Source organism: Ochotona princeps, chromosome 12 (genome assembly GCF_030435755.1).
Source record: "Ochotona princeps isolate mOchPri1 chromosome 12, mOchPri1.hap1, whole genome shotgun sequence".
In the NCBI taxonomy this organism is placed as follows: Eukaryota; Metazoa; Chordata; class Mammalia; order Lagomorpha; family Ochotonidae; genus Ochotona; species Ochotona princeps.
Genome location: NC_080843.1, coordinates 44,394,855 through 44,417,040, shown reverse-complemented (window position 1 = coordinate 44,417,040; position 22,186 = coordinate 44,394,855). Strand labels below are relative to the sequence as shown.

Sequence of the window (22,186 nt, the reverse complement as noted above, 5' to 3'; positions counted from 1 at the left end):
TGATTTTTGTTTGTTGGTTTGTTAGCTGGGATGGGTTCAGGCAAAGCGACAGAAGTTTGGCCACCAATGTGTGTTTTCACATTGCAGGGTGCCATTTCCATTCAGAAAAGATCTACAGAGCTGTGTGGTCCTCAGAAAGGAGACCTGGCCCCAGATTTCAGTTCTACTCATCACTTGCTAGGTGGTCCTCACTCTGTTCACCTTCAGTTGCCTTGCAAGTTAGTGAGAACACAACAATAATAGTCCTATTTCTCTCTTCTGTAGAAGATTACTTAAATGATTTAAATTTGCTTTGCACAAGAACACTGTGTTAAAATTAGGCATATTTGGATGTATACATGTATATGAGCATATGTGTATATATGAGGGTATTTTAAAAGTTCAGAGAGAAATGAAATTAAGTCGTAACTTTATTTTAGTACAGTATTTTTAAAACTTCATCCATAGGTTTTTCAGAATGTGCATTTATTTGGACTCTTTTTAATTAGAAAAAGGGGATGGAGTGTGTGTTGTGGGGTGGGGGTGGTTGAGAGAGAAAAAAAACCAAACCTCCCATCTGATATTTCATTACCTTGCAGGGGTGGTTGCTGGTCCGTGGCTGTAGCCAGGAGCTGGGAACTCAATCTTGGTCTGCCCTACTGGTTGCAGGAACTCAGTCACTTGAACCAACCCTGTCTTCTCCCCAGGTCAGCATTGATAGGTGTTGGGAATTGTAAGTTAGAGCCAGGACTCCAACCAAGACACTGAGGTAGGACATGAGCATCTTAACAGCTTTGAACCTACACCTTCTAGTCTGCCCCTTCATGAACTTTTTGAAACCCTTTAATATGCATGCATTTCATTTTTTTTCTCTTTGAACCAAAGTTAGTTTATCTTTTAATTCCATTTTTTTAGGCATTTGTTGAAGCACTCTGCTATGTGTGTGCATGCACATTCATTCATTCATTCTCTCTCTCTCTCTTTCTGTCTCTCATCATTCTAATTAAGGCAGAGATGAAGTAAGCTGCTGAATTTGAGTTCTTTTCCTGGAGTTGAACTCCCATTGCTTTGGTGGGCCAGGATGGCACACGACGCCTTGCAAGGTCTTTATAGCTAATCCTACGGAAGAGTCTTCCCCATATTAGTGCATGAAATCTTTTCCTATTCAGAAATCGTTTTCTAAAAATTTATTTATTTGAAAAATAGAGTGACTAGAGTGACAAAGAGCACCCATCCATAGGTTCACTCCCCCAGTGGACGTGATGATTGGAGCTGGCCAGGCCAGGCCAATGCCAGGAGCCTGGAAGCCTATTCAGGCTTTCCACGTGGGTGGTAGGGGTCCAGGCCCCAGGGCCATAATTCTGTTTCCTAAGTGCATTAGTGGAAAGCCATATTGGAAGTGGATTAGTGCACTTTAAGTGGTGTTCTGACATGGGATTCCAGTGAGGCAGGCAGTAAGTTAACCCACTATGCCATGACACTGGGCCTCAGAAGTTGTTCTGGGGTCCTTTTTCTCTACTCTTGCTCACATCCTGTCTGTGCATCATGAACCCTGTGAGCTTCCCTTTGAATATACATTTAAATCCATTGACTTCTGGCCAACCATTGCCAACTTAGACTGCACCCACAGCAGCAGCCCTGTGGATTGCATCTCTAGAGACCATTTTCCATACTGCAACCAGAGTGACCTTTTGGAGATTATGATGAGTCAAGCTCAAAATCTGATATCAGGTAGTTTCTTGGTGTTGTTTAGAATGAAATTCAGATGTCTCACTATGACCTACCTGGCTTTCCTGAGACCAGTCTACTGGCTATCTGGCTCCCTATGCTCTAACCAAGCTGCACTTAGGTTCTGTTATGCAACACACATTCTTCCCTTAAGTATATAAAAATAGACTTTCTTTTCTAAAACAGTTTAAATTCACACCAAAATTTTGTGGGAAGTACAGGGAGTCCCCCATATCCTCCTTGCTCCCACACAGGCTCAGCTCCCACCACAATTGGCATCCTCCTGTCAGTGAGCTTGTGTCAGTACAGACAGCATCATCACCACAGCCCACACTCTGGGTGTTTTGTAGCTTTGGACAAATGTATCAGAACATGTAGTCACCATGGTAGCACCTTGCACAGAACTTCTACTGCCCTAAGAGGCCCCTGTGCTCTGCCTATTCTCTCTTCTCCCCATTCCCCTGCCACTACTGATCTTTTTGTACCACCGCCAAAGTTTTGTCTTTTCCTAGATGTCATATAGTTGGAATCATAAGGGTATAGCCTTTTCCAATGAGCTTTTTTCACTTCATGATATGAATTTAAGGTATTTCTGTGTCTTTTTATGACCTCAAGGATTTTACTGCAGCTTTTTGCTCTGCCTGGCTTTAAATTTCCACCCTATTTAACTAGCTTTTCTTATCCCATTACCCTATTGTATTTCTTTCCTGGCACACAGGACCCTCTGGCATTCCCTTCCTCCTTCCCTTCCTATCATTCTCCCTCTTTCCCTTCCTTTCTTTTTCTCCCACCAAAAATGAAGCTCAACAGAAATGGGGGGTGGGTCTTGTCTGTTTCAGTATTGTCTGGTTCCAAAGTGCCTGGCGCAATTTCTGCAGTTATAGTAGTTGCTCTCAGTGAGTGTTTGAAAAACTAAATGTATGCACACTTGATTATTAATTCTCTCTAGGTTTCCTTTTCTCACTTACCTAGCTTTCAAGGTAGCAGACTCTTATTCAGCCTGCTTCAAATTTTGTGCAAGAGACAGGAATCTGTGTTAAATCATGGAGTCTGGGGATTATTTCTTGTTCACCTTTGCATTGTGAAACTGCTGAATTTAATGCACCTCCATGTGAATGGCAGCTTGGAAGTCGTGGTGGGCATCGGTCACATTGCAAGGCAGTGGGAAATGATCAAGAAAAAAGAGCAGAAAACCATCATTTTACATTTATGGAGTCACACATTGAACTCAAATCTGTGTATAACATAAAAAGCAAATTAGGAGACAAGGCAGATATGAAATGAGTGAACACACACAAACACACAAATACTGCAGAGAAAAAGGTGTTTCTTCAGATGCCTTCTCTCATTTACCAGACTGTGTCCTCATCAAAAAATCCAGGCTAGTTTAGGAGAGACATAACGCAGCCAGTGTTGTGGCCCAGTTATCCCCTCCAGGGCAGAGAGAGACCTGCAATTTCATTACTGGTTTTTAAAGAAACTTTCTCTAGGGCTAACAGACTTTCTAGGGAGGCCAAACCAAGTGGAGCTAAGTTAATGTTCTCATTAAAATGTTAAAGAGGCTTTGTTCATGAATGAGTGAATCTGTAATTGCTTTATCCTTGTAAACTATGAAAATATGTGGTGCTCTTTTACAGAGGCATTGGCCCATTCCCCTCTGTCAGGAGGTGCTGCTTGATGGAGGTCTTAGCTAATCTAGAGGAAGAGAAAAAGAATCTTCCATCTTCTGGTTTACTCTTCCATCCTCTGGTATTACTTTCAACTGACCAAGGCCTGGTTAGGCTAAAACCAGGAGGCAGGAACTTCTTTCAGATCTGCTGCATGGGTGGTAGAGGCCGAGAACTTGGACCATCTCCTACTGCTTTCCCAGATGCTTTAGTAGGGAGCTGGATCAGAAGTGGAGCAGCCAGGACTCGAACTGGCACTTGTATAGGATACTGTTACATCACAGATGCCAGCTGCTCTAGTTACACCACAACGCTGGCCCCTGCATTCTATCTTTTAGGGATGTAGTGGAAGTGGTGGCTAGGATTATTTCCTTCCTTAATCTGTTTATGTTCTGTTAATCTTGTTGGGTAAGTACTGTTTGGTTATGAATGTTTCTCCACTTATGGTAAGGAAACATCCTGATAAACTCACTGTAAGGAGAAGATGTTAAGTTGAAGATGCACTTAACACATCTAATATATGGAAGATCACAGTCTAGCGACAGCACGCTATAAACTTTTCCTCTCAGAAAGCAAGCCTGACTGGCGGCTTTTGTTGCTGAGCCACTCAGCATCACCAGAAAGGATCAGACCACATATCCCCTGCCTAGGCAAAGATCCAAATTCAAAATTTGAAGTGTAGTTTCCATTGAATGTGTGTTGCCTTCGTACAGCATTGTGAAGGTGAAAAACCAGAAGTCAGACCAACATTAAGTCAGGGACTGTTTGTTAGAAATCAAATGAGAAAAGAACCTAATGTGTACATGCACTCAAATGTGAAAGGAGGCATTTTTAAAAATCCTCCCAGTAGGCAGTAATTTATTGAGAATAGAGGAACTCTAGAGACACTGAAGTGATTGTGAAACTGAACAGGGAATTGATCTGGAAAAGCTATGGTGCAGAGAAACAGCCCTCAATTTCCTTTGGAAGATGACACACATCCTTCCACTGCCAGCCACCATTTTCCAATATCCTTATGCAAAAATTCAGCTGGATGACTTGAGGTGGTGAATGCAAGTGTCAACTAATTGTTTCTTCCTGATGATGATTTATAATGATACTTAATAGCAGAAACACAGACTTGCGATTTTTATGTGACTAGGAAAGCATGGCCTTGGATACCTGAAAATAAAATACAGATGTAAAGAGGTTTAAGCATACTACCTTTTCTGTTATTGGAAAACTCTGTTGAATTATAACAAATTTGAGTCTTCATGGAATTCAAACATAGTAATGTTGTACCTAGGGATTATGTAGTACAAGAAAACTATCTTTTCTTTTTTTAGTTTTTCTTTTAAAATACTCATTTTATTTATTTGAAAGGCAGAGTCCCAGAGGGGGAGAGACAGAGAGATCCTCCATCTGGTGGTTCACTCCCCGAGTGACTCCCGAAATGACTGTAGTGGCAAGGGCTAGGCCAGGCTGAAGTCAGGAGGCAAGAGAACTTCTTCCAGGTCTCCCACATGGGTGCAGGGGCCAAGGGCTTGAGACATCCTCTGCTGCTTTCCCAGAAACATTAGCAGGAAGCTGGATTCTGTGTGGGGTAGCTGAGACTTGAACTGGTGCCCAGGTGAGATGATGACACTGCATCACTAGGCCAACCCTTTTCTTCTTTCATCCCAGGTTGCTTAAGGTGACCCTTCTGACAAAAGAGAGATTAGTAAGAGAAAAATCATACAAATTTACTTAATGTAAGTTTTATGTGACAAGGGAACCCTTTCAAGGAAATGCAAACCTATAGAAACAACTAAACTTAGCTTTTTGTGTGTGAAATGATAAGGAAGGAGAAAGAATTGGAGAAAGTGAGTGGCAAAGATCGGGGGTTGAGGCCCATTTTTTTTAAAGTTCTTCTTGGTATCCTGTGTCTTGGGCTTCTTTTTTTTTGTATGTAGGCAGCGTACCTCTTACATGAAAGACATGGGATCTGTTTCAGCGGCACATTAAAAGTCTTCCCAACCTTGATGAGCCTGCTTTAGGGGAGAAGGATATGAGAAGGTGAGAGAGACTTTCCAGCTTTTGCTCTTTTCTTAAATGCCTAAGTTCTGTATTTTGGGGTTGTGCACTCTGAAGCCCATTAGTATTTTTTTTTTCCTTTCCACTGATGGGTTTTAGATATTTTACCAGAGTGAAATGTAAATTCAAATACACACATACATTCTAGAATGGCCAGTTGTTTTTTCAAAGTGTCAGTTCCTTTTCTGAGGTGAGTGTGAGGCATTTGTTGAAACCAGTTCAGGTCTGAGGGAGCAGTGGAGTTGAAAGTAAACAGGAGGCTCAGTCCATACAACAGATTGGGCAGATTTATTTATTTATCTATTTAATATATTTTTGTTGGAAAGGCATATATACAGAGAGAAGGAGAGACACAGAGAAAGAACCTCTATCAATTGGTTCACTCCCTAAGTGGCTGCAAAGGATGGAGCTGAGCTGGTCAGAAGCTAGAAGCCAAGAGCCTCCTCTGGGTCTCCACGTATGCACAGGGTCCCAAGACCCTATGCATCTCTGCTGCTTTCCCAGGCCACAATTAGGGAGCTACATGAAAAATTGAGCAGTTTGGACACAAACTGGTGCTCACATGGGATCAAGGCTCATGCAAGGTGAGGATTTAGCCACTAGGCCATCATGCCAGCCTAGCAGGTTTTTTTCTTTTATTTTTCCTTCCTTTTTTAAAATGATTTATTTTTATTGGAAAGTCAGATTTGAAGAGAGAAGGAGAGACAGAAAGATCTTCCGCCTGCTGGTGCACTCTCCAAGTAGCCGCATCAATGGGCAGGCCACAAGCAGGGAGCTGGAAAGGAAGGGAAGGGAAGGGAGGGGAAGAGATACTAACTGGCTCCCATATGGGGTTCCAGCTCATGCAAAGCAAGGATTTCAGCTGCTAAGCTACTCAACTTGGCCCCCGGTAGATTTCTAAAAAGTTCTCTTATTCTTCCCTATTCACTGTCTCACTCCTGAAATGGTTGTAAAGGCCAGATTTGGGCCAGGCCAAAGCCAGGAGCCAAGAGTTCCATCCAGGTGACCCACATGAGTGTCAGGGTACCAAATACTTGGGCTGCCTTCTGCTTCTTTTTGAAGGCAATTAGCATGGAGCTGGATCAGAAGTAGAGCAGCCATAACACAAACCTGCACCCAACTGGGATGTCAGTGTCAAAGGCTGTGGTTCCTACTGGCTGTGCCACAACACCAGTGCCAAAGAGTTCTGTTTCACGGTACCAGCATTGTTGCACAGATATTTCTCTTGTGATCTAGCTCCCTACTAATGCCTCTGGGAAAGCAGAAGAAGATGGGGCAAAGTATTTTGACACCTGTACCCAGTGGGATACATGAATGGATGCCTTAGGCACTCAACTTACTGCCTGACTCAGCCCCAGCCATTGTGGCCATTTGCAGATTGAACCAGTGGATGGAAGATTGATTTCACTATCTCTATCTCTTCCTTTTAGGTAAGTGAGTAAATATGTTCTTATTTTTTAAAGTTTTCTTCTGTAAGGGTGATGATAATTCCTCAATGATATTAATGACATTAACATTAAAGAGAATCTCTTGGTTTCTGAGCTTAAATGAAATTCTAATTTTAGAACACTTTTTTTTTTTCTGTTTTTTTTTTTTTTTATTATTATTATTATTGGAAAGCCGGATATACAGAGAGGAGGAGAGACAGAGAGAAGATCTTCCATCCAATGTTTCACTCCCCAAGTGAGCCGCAGCAGGCCGGTGCTGCACCGATCCGATGCCAGGAACCAGGTCTCCCACATGGGTGCAGGGTCCCAAAGCTTTAGGCCGTCCTCAACTGCTTTCCCAGGCCACAAGCAGGGAGCTGGATGGGAAGTGGAGCTGCCGGGATTAGAACCGGCGCCCATATGGGATCCCGGGGCTTTCAAGGCGAGGACTTCAGCCGCTAGGCCACGCTGCCGGGCCCAAACACTTTTGATAATATATAATGTAGTACAGTCTTTTTTTTACATAAATAAGCGATCCAGAGCGAAATATAACAAATTTCCATTGTTAGCTCTTTTATGTAACTCCTACTGTTGACATTAAAAGATTGGCTAACCTGACCCTTGAATTTGATGATGAATTCGCACAGGTGGGGATTCTTAGGGTTCTGTGCAGTTGCAGTCCAACTTGCCATCCTTTCCCTCTTCTCCATATCTGGACCCCTTGTGGCTGAACAGTTGAGTGACAGTTCTGTGGAAGTTACTTCCTGCTTGCCTAGGAAATCTTGCTGGCCTATGGTTGATTCCTCACTTCACTATTAAGACCCAGAAACATTTAAGGAAGTAGAGTGGTGTGAAGGGACTTTTTGTAAGAGCATATAAATAAAGAATCATAGAAATAAATGAAAGAATTAACTAATTTGTCTGAGGCACACTATGTTTCTTGAACTGTTGTCTGCTATGTAGAGTTTTCTGTTTTCTTACTTGTTGTTAGAATGTGAGCTGTCATATCTGTCGGCTAAGTGTGCTTGCCACAGAAGTGATTCTTTGCATTCTAGGTGTCTGTTGATCTGATGATTAGGTGATAGTGCCAAAAACCTAAGAGGTTTCCCAGTGCACACTTGTGTGGATAGTGTTTTTCTGGAATTACTTTATTCTATTGTGCTTTAAGTCTTCTTTGGTAAGTTAGTTGATCACTTGATCTCATTCATTCATTCATCAGCTAATTCAGGAATGTTTGTTAAGTACTATATTGCAAAAGCACAGAATATGTTTAGGGAATAGACTGAAAAGGTGGGCATACCAGATTTGTCTTTTATGAGTTTTGCTGGTAGGTCATAGGTTGTAAGTAAAAAGACTGAGATTCCAAAGGAAATCAATTTAATTTTCTCCAAGTCGAAGATCTGTATGAGATTGCCATATTGCAGACTACTCTGTGGAATTCTCCATAAATGTATTTTGTGTGGAAATGGCACCAGGCATTTTTTATCTTACAATAATCTTCCTTTATTTATTAAGGTGTAACTTGTAAGGCTTCCTGATGGGGCATTAAATGAGGCTTTTGGTGGGCTGCTTTGTGTCCTTGTCTAGAAGGACTCTGGGAAATCTTTGCTGCTTATTCTGGCAAGGAAGAATGTTTCAGTTTCAGGAGGCATCCAGAGATCTCTACAAAGAGGGGAAGATGAATGAAATGGTTGGTTTCGTGGTGAACTAGAGGAAATGGAGTTAGGGAATTCCAAGGATAGAGTGTAACTGCCTGATGTGTTTTATTTCTTCGTCACTTTTAGCACAGTAGCTGACTAGTTGAATATTCAGGAATTTTGTGAAAAATGATAGGTTAGGAAACTTGCACTTAAAAAAAAATGTGTTCCCCACCATCTCATCCCTGACCAACTGTGGATCTAGGAGCAGGTTCGGAGTGTTATGAGTATCAGAAAGGAATGTAGAGAAATGTTGCAGTTTTTCTATCATTCTGAGCTCTATGCTGATAGGACTGGCTGCATAGTGATAGCAAAGCTTCAGCTTTGGGAAAGCAAAGACAACCTAGAAGAGGAGAATAAAAATGTGGACTGGTTGGTGAAGAAAAGGGGGAAAAGAACAATGAAAAAGAGTGGAGAGGTTTGATTATCTTCCCCTATCTACTCTACACAAAGGGAGTGTGTGCAAAAGCAGGCCTATTGAAAGCGGAAGAAGATAGTATAGTAGATATTGAGGGCACCTGGAGATGGCAAGGAAATTGTAAAATGACTCAGATATATCCCAAGAAGAAGGGAGAGGGAAGGAGACTGGATAAGAACTATTTAAATGAAAGAAGATGAGATGGTCCCAGGGAGGGAATGCTCTCTTTAGTCACAGTGAGAGCCGTGAGTTGCTCTCAGTGTTGCATCTGCCAAATAGCCAGCATCTCTTGCCAAAGACATTTTTTCTGACGTTTGTATCAGCCTTAGTGCAGTTCTCTTTATGGCCCGTGTATTTGCTGGTTGCAGTTTCAATGATACTGAATGAGATCAAATAGCAAATGTGGTGGACCGGTTTTGTTATCCCTACTCCTTTGTCGTGTGCAGCCGAATTCTGAGTCAGTGCTGCTTGCATTTCTGTTTGCCACTCCTCCTTATGAATAGGTATGAAGGTTTAAAAAAAAAAAAGGAAATAAAAAAAGACTTAGACTCCTAAAGAAAACCAATTTCGTTTTCTTCAAGTCAGAGATATGTATGAGATTGCCATATCCCAGTCTACTCTGTAAATTTCTCCTTAGGATTGCCACATGTGTAGCTCATATACACACATCTTCAAAGTAGCCAAAGCCCCCACAATTCCAGTATTTTTTCTTTCAAGTAAGGTGGTTAAGTCTTTTATGGCTGGCCTGGTTACTTATCGTAACCCAACACCATACTTACTCTACCTGTCTATAAGCTTCTTGAAAGTTCTCTACTTTTCTTTTTTTCAGAAGGCAGTTCAGTATGCTTTCCCGACATTGCAAATCTGAGTCAGAGACTTCTAAGTGTATGTCAAAGCACTCCCCCAACCTTGCTTCCTGAGCTGACCCTTCTCCATCACAGCTGCCATGCCATGCCTTGAGTTTTGTCCTGGTGGATAGAGCTCTCATTGATCATGTGTTAGGGAATGGGTGATGTCTAGTATAATGTGTAAAATGCTGGCCCATAAGGAGTATAAAATAAATTTTCCTGGAAAGGGTTATGCTTTTAGAGATTAGTTATCAATTATTCTCAATGTGCTAGAAAAGACATGGAATATACTGACAGCAGGAATTTTTGTGCAATATTTAGTGGAATATTATTTCCTAGATTCATGCAACTATAGGTTAAACATCCTTCATTTGGAAATCTAAAATTAGAAACAGTTTGAACATCAACATGACTTTTGGATTTCAGAGCATTTTGGATTTTAGGTTTAGGGTAGCGATGCTAAGCAGTTAAGTCTGTGTAGATGTGTCAAAATCCAAAAATCTTCATTATTTGAAATACTTCATATACCAAGCATTTTAAATAAGAAATTTGTAACTTACATAATAAAGGAATTGTGATTCCATTAGCTTCTAGATGCCAAAGTACACTCTTGAAGTTTTCCACAACCTATTTCTTATAACATTGGCAACCATCAGAGCCTATAAAACGATGTTATAAAATGAAATGCATTTATATATACACACACACACACGTTGGTGACCATAAGCTTAGGCATCAGTCCTCAGAAGTTAATATTTGTTCCTTGGACTCATTCAAGGAACTTGTTTGAATGTGAATTCTGTTGCAGGGGTCAGATAGACTCTCAGGTTCATTTTAGGCTCCCTGTGAAGGTAGTCTTGATATCCCATGGCCACTGTCTGAGAAAACAAAGTTGAGAAATAGTTTCTAGCAAATAAAGGTGGGATTTTGTGTGCAAAACTGTATAGTTGCACTGTGTTTGCAGAACACTGGATTTTCCAGGAGAAAACCTGTGTCCATTCCTACTTCAGATTGAAGAGTTTTAAGAGTTTCTCCTCCTTAAAAATGCCACATGTGATACGGGTCAACTCTCTAAACTGTTGTAGAATGTCCCTGTAGGTTATTCTATACTTAGTTGACTCACAGCTTTGCTTGTTTTCAGGTTTGGAAGGCCCTGCCTCCAGCCCTAGCATTGACCCTTGCAGAGCTTCGTTAGCAGCAAGGAATACTTCTAAAGCTGAAATACTGTTTGGAAGATTGACAGTTCAAAGGCTGTGTTTATGATGAAACCTTCACATTTATCGACTGTGGGCAGGTTAGCACTGTGCAAAGACCTTCTCCAAGGGCATCCAGTTGGAATGGCTAGAAATGTAAAGGGCACTGCTCAGAAGCCTTGCATCTGCTTACAGATGTTCAGTCTGTTCTCCAAAGGTGATATTTGAATTTTTTTTCTAACAAGATGACCTTTATTTTACAGGTGTTTTGCAGCTGCCGTGATATCCTGTTTATACCACGTGGAGGAGAGAGAAAACACATCATGCTCAGGTAAAAGGATGATGTGTGCAGCACAAATGACAGGCAGGATTACTGATAGGTGGTTTGTCATCGCATGAGCACTGATGGGTTGAGAGCTGCGAACCTGTTATGTGTGCTGTACTCAGTGAGGTGTGTGGCTGGAGACCTCATTGAACTGTAATGTGTTTGACGGGCAGCTGCAAAGTGCCTAGGCAAGGAGCTCTATGAACCACAAGGAACAGCTGGCCATTTGCTATCCTGTTTTAACGTCTATAGAATAAATACAGAATTATTACTATTGTTCATCTCTGTTACCTGTCAGAAGGTTTTTATCTCTCCAGCACTTAGGTAAATATGCAAATACTAAAGACCTTTAATTAAAGTCTTACTACCTCCCTTATCTTAAGTTGTCCTTCCGTAATTCCTTTATATTTTCTTTTTATGTAAGTACATGTACCACCATTTTGGATTTCCCCTACTAGATCACTAGGATTAATTTTCCATTAACCTTTATTGCTTCTGCTTTTCCCCTAATTATACTCTTGGAGGATTAAGCATTCCCCATTGGGTCAGCTTCTTATTAGGGTATAAATCATCTTTTTCTTTGTGGGGCCTTATGGAACTGATGCAGATGGTAGGGATCTGTCATCTGGTGATTGATCATGGCCCTGTTAACAGAGCCAAAGCCTCTCTTGTTAGACACATACTAGATCTGTTAGCCCGTTATTTTAGGCTTGCCTCTGAGTCAGTCTATATCCGTTTCCTCTAAATACCTTAACAAAGTACTAGAAACTGAATTTTACCATCTCCTGGTTTTGGAGGCCCCAAGTCCAAAGCTATGATTTCAGCAGGGTGGGTTCCTCTGAGTTTATTAGGAAGAGCTTGTTCCAAGTCTTTCTCCCTCTTTGTAGTTCCCTTAGGCATTTCTTGGCTGTGTATTTTTTATTTGTAATTTTTGGCTTATATTTGAAAATAAGAGGGAGGAGAGAGAGAGAGAACTAGAGAATTTTTTCATGCACCAGTTTACTCCCAAGATGCCTGAAGTAGCTAGGATTGTGTCAGGCTGTAGCCACCACACATGCGTGGCACAAGTTCTTGAGCCATCATTGTCTACTACCTCTAAGAGGGCATGCACATTAGTGGGAAGCTGGACCAGAAGTGTAGGCAGGAGTTGAATGTAGGCACTCAGATATGGGACATGGGCCCCCTAAGTCACAACCAGGTTGTGCCACAATGGCTGTCCCTCTGTGTCTTTAGCTCATCTTACTTCTATGGTTGCCTTTGTCCAGTTATTGAATTGTATAGGAACACTAAGCATATTTTGTTAGGGTCTACCCTAATAACCTCATTCTAACTTGATCTCTATTTCCAAGTAGGCACATTCACATGTACAGAGTTAAGGACTTCCACATAATCTCAGGGTGTACAGTTTAACTCATAAAACTAAGGAAAGAGGACTTTATTCCTCTTGGTGCTTCATGAAATGTATAGGACAGACCCTGCGGCTTAATATTTGTTGAATTAGTGGATGGCAAATACCATAATGGCTGTGGTCAAACTTAATTTGCTAAAGCGAAGTGCATTGACCAGCAGGAGGTAAGTGTTAGGCAGAGTCTGTAGTCCTAGGTGAACTCATGGTCTCAGCATAGTCTGAGTTAAACAACAGCCTAAATTGGGTACAATCTTTTATTGTAACAGTAATAGCAAGCAAGGTTTTTACAAAACGTAGTCCCCCCTACATGAGCCAGTCCTGCCTTCTCTGCTGGCATTGCAAGTTGAACTGCTAATTTACATGCTGTCTCCATCAGTACATCAAGATATCTTTTCAGCTAATTCAATGCCATTTAAATCATACTTAGCCAAGCCATTCTTTGTTTCCAGCTGCATCACTTTGCACTTATTAAATTTAACGTTCTGTTTCCTAGCTTTAATGTGCAAATGCTGCCCTGAAACAGATCTGCCCTCAGTGGTGTCGTTTTTCTTCTCTCTGCTTCCCTAGCTCCATGTTGTTGGATGTCACCTTTAGAGTGTTCAGGCTTAGGTGTTGATGATGAAGTGTTGGGACACTGGTGTTCAGGTGGTCCCTAAGTATTTGTTCTTTCTTTTTTTAAGATTTATTTATTTTTATTGCAAAGTCAGATATATAGAGAGAGGAGGAGAGACAGAGAGGAAGATCTTCCGTCCAGTGATTCCTTCCCAAGTGACCACAGTGGCTGGAGTTGCGCCAGTCTGAAGCCAAGAGCCAGGAGCTCATCTGGTTCTTCCACATGGGTGCAGGGTCTCAAGGCTTTGGGCCATCCTTTGACTACTTTCCCAGGCCACAAGCAGGAAGCTAGATGGGAAGCGGACCTCCAGGATTAGAACCAGCGCCCATATGGGATCCTGGTACATGCTAGGCCACCACGCCGAGCTCAAAGTATTTGTTCTTTAGGGATGGTTATGTGGGGGAACTGTAGATCTTGCTGGTTTGATGTTTTCTGGCCCTGGCTGCTGTTACTTTCAGGGAACAATGACCTTTTCAACACCCAAAGAACAACTTTTGGGAGGATACAAAGGTCAGGGGGACATTTTTTCCTGGAACTAAGGTGGCCAGTTTGGGAGCCTTGTGGCCTCATGGCTTGTGTGCTGGGGCTTGGATGGAGCTGCTGTGAGAAGGCTGGCCAAGGTATGGATATTGACCATGTGATGGGCTTTAGCATCTGCAAAGGTTACTTGCATACTCTCCAGGGTCTTCTCCTTGCCAGAAACTATCCTATACCAGGGAGTAGGCTGTAGGCTGTCCCACAACCATGTGTAATATCAATTTAGCATTGGATTTGTAAGATGGTAACAGGCAGTTGAAAATAAAAATCTATTTTAGTATCTTTCACACTGACATGATTCCTAAGGAAATTGGTAAATCAAGCAGCAGATATTTATGGTGCGTGTGATGGGTGCAGGCACAGTTTGCCCACGTGCCATGCATGCATGTATAACTTCATTCTGGTGCCTGCATCTCTTAGGTTTCTTTTCCATCTTTGCCAAGAGCTGCTTCTCGATTAGAGACCTTTTATAACTTTCCATCTACATACTCGTTTGGTTTGTGAGCCTATCCGTAAGGCTTTATTAAAGTTAAAACAATGAACTTGTTGTTTTGACATAATCATTGAATCAGCGTTTCAGTGGGATAGCCCTTTGCCACCTGTAGGCAGAGCCCAGTGACCAGTTACATTCTGCGATAGCTGGCCAGGCACTCTACAGTGTTCACTGCTAAAGTTATAACAGCCTCCGAGTATTGCGTTGATAACTTAGTTTGTGTGTATGTGTGTTGTATCTGATATGTCTCTATGATTAGAAAATAAAGCTTTAGTACCATGGGTATTGAACACTAGCTATTGTTACTGCATCTTCTCTTTAATTCCTGTTAGCAATTTCAGTAACCTGAGACTTCTGAAAACTCAGATTTAAGGCTTTCATGGAATTGATACTATATATATTTACTGCTAAACTCTGATCTTAAAAAGCAGGAAATGATTCTTGTATTCTCTTAGTTAATACTTAACACAGTAGCATTTTTAGATCTCTGAAATTACAGTGTATTTATGATGTTCTAGAAAGTATTCTAATTAGACACATTATACCTGGAATCAAAATCCTATCAGGTTTTTTTTTCCCCCAGAAAGTTGTTGTACATGAGTAAGATAAAAATACAAATATTTGTTTGCTTTGTTATTTGTCTAACTCTGATGGTTCCTTTGGTGTTTCACTTTAATCCACAAGTTTATGTACTGATGACAGAAAGTGATGGGGACTGGTGATAAGACTGGTAGGGGTAGGAGCTGGGTATGAGCTGGGTAGTGTCCTGTTGCTCTTAATTTTCTGTAATTCACCTTTTTAATTTCCTTTACCTTTGTATTCACAAATATCCTTTTCTAGGATTTTCTTTATTGTTTTTCTTTTGTTGGGCTATTTCGTATGCTTACTCTTTGGCTCACTCATTCAGTCATGCATTCATGTATCCTGGTATATGCCAAAACATTACTCTGAAAGATGTTAGGCTTTGGATGGGAAAGCATCATGCCCAAATCATCACCCTGCCAGAACTTTGTCCTAAGTATTTTTTGCGTGTGAGACACACTGCAACTCAGTAAGCGGGGGCATTTAGTGTATGCCATGAAGATGGCCTCAGGATGGAGGCTGAAAGAATTAAAAAGGAGAGGCTGAGGGCATGGTGCAGAGAAAGGGTTCCGTGGGATGTGAGGACACAGGTGTGTTTTTTCTTGTTTGGATGATGTGAAAGCATGAAGTGGCAAAAGGGATATGGCACTAGAAGAGCTCTGCAAGAAAGCAGAATTCAAAGTTCTTTCCTGTTGGGGCTGATGTTGTGGTGCTACAGAGAAAGCCGCCACATGCAATGCAGGCATTCCATATGGCACCAGTTTGCTTCCCGGCGGCTCCATTTGTGATCCAGCTGCCTGCTATGGCCTGGGAAAGCAGTGGAGGATAGTCCAAGAGCTTGAATCTCTGCCACTCACATGGGAGACCTGATTGAAGCTCCTGGCTTCAGCCTGGCCCAGTCCCAGCCATTTTAGCTGTCTAGCAAATGAGCTAGTGGATGGAAGATCTGTCTTTCCCTCTGTCTCTGTAACTGTTTCAAGTTAATAAATATTTTAAAAAGAAAGCATTTTTCACACATTGTTGAGCCTTCCTTTGCCTTGTGCCTTTGAGCGGCAGTGCCTTCATTGTATCCCACATGTTGTAAGATGACTGAATTAAATAAATGCTTTTCTCCAGCCCAGCTCAGCTTCAATTGAATTTTACCATCTTGCAGTTTTGGAAGTCCTCAGTCAAAGCTGTGGTGTCAGCAGGGTGGATTTCTTCCGAAGTTTGTGTGAAAGAGTTTGTTCCAAATCTTTCTCATTCTTTCAATTCATTCCCTTAGGCATTGCTTGGCTGTGTCTTTTTTTATTTGTAATTTTTTGGTTTATATTTGAAAGAATGAAAGGAAAGAAGGAAGATAGGGCAAGTGAGCAAGCCTGGCCTCCCTGCTTCACAGTGGAAGGCAAGCCTTTTTTATTTACTCTGTTAAATCATTTGCTCAGCCAGGTTTGTCTGCTTTGCTTCTCACACACAATTTATCAACTTGCCTCTCTTCGCTGCCATTTGAAAGATCCAGCATCCCCCAAGATCTCCCTGAAATTCGTATCCTGTATGAAACTTTCTCTACTCATGGGTGAGTCCACCTCTTTACTTTCTGTGGAGTCTTCATATCATAATTTCTCTGTGCCCCTTTGTATGGCAGGTTATTTTTGTAACAATCTCAGAAGGACTGCCATGTGTTGAGGAGAAAGGTAGTGTACCTATTATGTCTCCTGTCTGTGCCAAAAGAACAGCTTCTTACAGTTAAGAGACATTGCATTGATGTTTGTTAAATGGATGGAGGGAAACCGAGCTCCTTTAATTTGTAAGGCTGTTACAGAGGTGGAACTGAGGGATTGATTAACTGTCATATGCAGAGACAGTGGTTAATGTAGTGTCCAGATGAAACTCTTGCAGGGCAGAATAATTGTCAGTGAAGGTAGAAGGATTAGATTAAACAAAAGGCAGGAAAATATATGGAAGAGAGTCATTTTAGCCAAAATCCAGTTAAGCCTACCTGAGAGTTAGACATGAGGAGAAGACACCTAGAAATCTGTGAAGGCATATGGGACTATCTTTGGCAGTGAGTGACAGATGGCATAGCAGGTAAGAGCACTGCATTGCATTAAGAGCTGTGCATCATTGTATGAAATGGCCTCTGGAAAACTTGATTCAATTTGAGGCTTTCCAGTTACAGATCTGGAGACAATCACAAAATCAGAAATATATTTATGAAACTCTGGTGCCACTGAGCTCAAAAGACCATAATCCTATTACTTGAGATTTTGAAAAGGGTAAACATGAATAACTGAAAAGAAATATTGATTAAAGGAGTAATATGAACAGGAATAATGGAATTAAAATAATTGAGGCAATATTTGGCCTAATGGACCTTGTTCTCTTAATGCCTGCCTTCTGCTTGTGTATTGAGTTGTCTCTGAAGTCGATCGGACTGTGCACTGAGAGGGACACGATGGAAGAATTAGTACTACTGTCTATAAAAAAATCAATGTGTTGTTCTTTCAGAAAAATATCAATCAGTCTGTGAAATCAATTAACTGGGATTTCTTCTATTTGCTTACTGGATAATCAGACAAATTATAAGACTGCACGTACTGTGTATTGTGGCTACTCAGGAAGTATTTCCTCAAATGAAAACTAAAGGGTATTATAGCTTTAGTTTAAAAGCTGCTTCAGTGTAAATGCTTTTATCAGCACTAGTTCCATCCCATCCCTTTTACTTGACTGCCTGTCTGTAGAGCACTGTGAAGGTAGGCTGCTCTGTTTCATTGATTCTTGCTCTAAAGTGAGTTCTTGTACTTTTCACACTGCGTGTGGCCTTGGAAATCTGGAATATTTAGTATCTTAACTGTTTGCTGTGACCAAATTTGCTACCCTGTACAGCACTGGTAGATTATGATTTTTGAAATACCGCTTTGATAACATTACTCCCTATTCAGAGAACTTCACTCTCTTTGCCCACAAAGTTGTAGTCATTGTACTTCAAAGTTTATTCATGCTCTGTGGCTTTGAACACCTTCTGTATTCAGACTTCCTCAGCCACTCATCCACACTGGACTTCCCCCAGACTCCCAGGGTTTGTCTCTTTATTGTGTCATCCTGTTTTTGAACGTGTGCAATGTGCTGCTTGGAATTCTTGCTCTTCTATCTGTGTCTATCCAATTAAAGTCAATTCTGTTTCAGGCTACGGTTACACTCCTTAAAACTTTGCACTATCAAAACTGTGTTATAAAAGACAGTTATTTCAACACTATGTATGATGCTAGGGACAAGGGAGTTTTAGGTGCACAGTAGCAAAGTTGTTTTATCTGAAGTTATTTCAGTAATGATTCTTCACCTCTATGAGAGTCTGGCTTTAAAACCTGACCATCACTGAAAAAAAAAAAGAAGACATTTTACTTTTCATGAAGTTATTCTGAACCAAAGCAGTGTTTAAAATTGTCAACATCTTTATGATCTGCTCTTTTGAGAAACAGAATACAACAGAAGAGCTTTTTCTTAGGATGCCAACAGCTTTAGTCTGCATGAAATGCGTTTTATTCCCCCAATCAATTGATCATTCTTGATCTGATTTTTTTTATAGCCTTTTCTGGATGAAATGACAATTAACATTGTTCTTCAGAACTTGAGTTTAAGCCCTATTGTCCTTCATTAAGTTTGCCCCTTACATCTTTACCATTATTTGCTGAGTTTGTTTCTCCCCTAAATACTTTTCTAATGCAAAACAAAAACAAAATGACCATTTATTTATTAGATATTTTCTCAGTGAATACAATAAAGCTATGTATTTTATTTTATTTTTTTAAAAGATTTATTTATTTTTATTGCAAAGTCAGATATACAGAGAGGAGGAGAGACAGAGAGGAAGATCTTCTGTCCGATGATCACTCCCCAAGTGATCGCAACAGCCAGTACTGTGCCGATCTGGAGCCAGGATCCAGGAACTTCCTCCAGGTCTCCCATGTGGGTGCAGGAACTCAAGGCTCTGGGCTGTCCTCAACTGCTTTCCCAGGCCACATGCAGGGAGCTGGATGGGAAGTGGGGCTGTCGGGATTAGAGCTGGTGCCCATATGGCATCCTGATGCATTCAAGGTGAGGACTTTTAGCCGCTGGGCCATCGCACTGGACCCCAAAGGTATGTATTTTAATTGATAGTATCATGCTCTATTCTCCTGAAAAATTTTTTCATCTAAGTATTTGTTTAAATGTATAAATGTTCCAGGTTAGAAAGTAGGGGCAAATAGGGGATGTTGAAAATAGTCCCTTATATATTCCTTTATTTTAATGAACAATGGGAGGACCTCTCTAATAGTGTGCCATCTTCAGTTATATACTCTGTCGATGTTTTTTGAGAGCTGTTCTGAAATAAGGACATGCTTTTATTTCCCACGATGCCAAATACATGATGAGGCTCATGAGTTCTGTTAGTGTATCAGGGAATGGAGTTACTCCATTCAATTTTACCTAAATCCTAAAATTGCTGTTTTTGCTTCTTCCTATTGCTGCTGAATACTGGGCCTTGTTTTAATGTTCGAAAAAGCAGTTGAGTGATTTCTATTTCAGCATTAGTACAGAAGGATGAAAGGTGCTTGCTAGTTTTAGACTACGGATGAATCTGTATGCTAGTTCTTGGTCCTTTCTAAAACTCTAGTAAAACGATAAATGATTTATGAAAAAGGCATTCACCTGCAAACACAAAAAAACGGAGTCATCAGCCACAGTATTTTGGAATTGGGGATATAGATGTATTTCTTGTAAATTACTTATCATGCCGAAGAAGGTGGAGTTTAGTCCGGCAAGGAATGAAGTGGGCAGAGTTATCAAACTAGCAGTATTTGTTGAGGTTTTATATTTGCTTCCCTACTGTTTTAGGAGCCCTTAGCTGCCCCTTTGAACCAAACGATGGGGTTTTGCACTTTTTTCTATAGAGATGATAAAACAGAAGTTTTCTGGTTTGAAAGATATCAGGAAAATTTAAAAGTGCTATAGCACAGTCTTGAAATTTAGTGGATTACATAGGTTTTGCAGATCTGAAAAACCACAGCACTTTCTTCTCCCTTCTTTGTAGCCTGTAAGGAACTAGGTTGATACTTAATGTGTAGACGCCTCCAGGAGACTTCCTTGGAGATCTCCCTGTAAAATAAAACTCCAGGATCCTAGCATCATGTGCTCCCCAGGGAAAGGCCTCACTGGAACAGTCCTAAAATAAACCTCACTTGAGCAAGCAATGTTCTCTCTCCTACTTTCCTGTTGACATTGTAGTGCCCCCTGTGCAAGTTTCAAGAAGCCAAGGCAAACGGATATTTAAGAAGCGTCTCTGCCATGATAAATAGGAACCATGAATTCAGAAAAGGGCAATTTAAAGGCAATAGGATATGGTAAAGTGAAATATATATGTTTTTGAAGTGAACAGTCATCTCAAGATTTTACCATCTTTGCTCTAACAAATATGTAATATAGAACTAAGTCACTTAGACTTTTCTAATCGCCATTCAATCAAAAATGTTTGCATCTCCTGGTAGCCATCATTTCCTAAGAGATACAGTTGGGCTCAGCACACTCAAGCTTCAGCACAGTCTTATTTGTGATGTTAATCTTTTCCTCCCATACTGGTTTTGCCTCCCATTCCCCAGCCACTCTGCTTCCTGTCCTGACACCACCTTGTGTGTACACATAGAGAATCTTTGTTCTTCTTTTACTTATCAAGAAGGTGCTGTTAGTGTCTGTCACATTTTCACATAAGTTTCAGTGGTTTGAGGAGCATCCAACATGTCTGTTAGAGCACTGTAGGCATGGGAGGAAGGAAAACATGAAGAAATCAGTAATTTCATCAGGGAGGAAAAGGCAAGATACTCCAACCTTAAAACAATTCCGAATTTATGGGTGTTGTATGATAAAGTTAAGGAAGCTTTCTAGAAGGTGGAGTAAAAAGAGCAAATGGTATAGAAGAGACTCGTAGAATTGACTCAGGGGCTGCAACCTTGAAAAATATCAATGGTAGATTGAGAGGTAACTCAACATGGGACACAGAAATTATCAATGGAATAATTAAACAAAATTTCACACAGTCCAAGATAGTAGTTTACAGACTAAGGGAGAATACTAACACACCATCTTGAAATTTTAAATTTTGTGACAACCTTCTATAAGTGGTTTGAGTTTCAGATGAAGACAAATGCCAGAGTCCCTAAAGGGAGGGCCAGAATGATCTCCATATAGCATTATAGGAGGATTGCGGCCACCTGATCTAAATTGGAGCGGTTACAATTCTTCAAACCTGAGCGAGACTTTGGAGCTAGCATCATGATTGGTATAGCCAAACTAACTCAAATTAAGTACAACAATAACTAACTCAAGAGAAGACACCAAGAAAGTCAAAAAAGGAAATGTAATTGTAGACCACTAGATGACTCGGCATCAGCTGTAATGTAAATACGTACATTTAATACAGCCAAACCTTTGGTGTAATTCTGAGTAGATGGGAACCTGGGGATTTATTTGTGCATGAAAAAGACTAACTCTTGCTGTTGTCATTGGGGCATGAGTTGAGAGTACTTGAAAATGCAAAACAAAGTGGCAATTTCAACATGTTATTTAAATGTACATCTCAATTTTTGTGTCCTCATGGCACACATGGTAATGGGTGCTATATTGTATGTTGTAAGCTGGAGACATGTTTGGAGAGTACTAAATAGGTAGAAAATTTAAAAATGAAATATAAATATATTTAATGAGGAACCTGAATTTTCTTTCATGCTGCGACTTTTCAGTGTGTTTATATTTCTAAAATGACTAAACACAATTCTTGATGGAGATTTCAATGATTCTTCAAATTCTTGGCAGTCTAAGATACCACACCCATCATGATTTATAAAATTAAGCCATTTCACCACTGTTCTACATTCCTTTTCTTCCACTGTTCTACATTCTAAAAGTTAAAATTACAATAAAATCTCGATTTTAGCTTTTATTAGATGAGTGCAATGTTTTGATTATTCTACTGGGTTTCAAGTCCAGCTGAATTTTAGTGATGGAATTAAAAACAATGATGAGGCCCTAATTTGTAAATTGTTTGCATATTGTTATAACATCACTCCATAGGTGGCTTGAATGCCAGCCAAGGAACACAATAGACCGCAATGCGAAGAAGTAGTTCATGTCCATAAAAATAAATAAAAGTTGGGGAATACTGCTCTCTAGGTTTACCCACAAGATGCCTTATCCCCACAACTTCCTA

General features: G+C 40.6%; 1 protein-coding gene across 7 annotated transcripts in view; it reads left to right on the top strand.

The window, feature by feature from the left end:
* ENOX1 (ecto-NOX disulfide-thiol exchanger 1) overlaps positions 1-22,186 on the top strand; it is a 487,830-nt gene that overhangs the window by 9,247 nt on the left and 456,397 nt on the right. For all 7 annotated transcript variants that reach the window (XM_058670707.1, XM_058670708.1, XM_058670710.1 and 4 more), the window contains exon 2: positions 11,273-11,340. The gene's annotated coding sequence lies outside the window, so the exon portion shown is untranslated. The remainder of the gene's footprint in view (positions 1-11,272; positions 11,341-22,186) is intronic.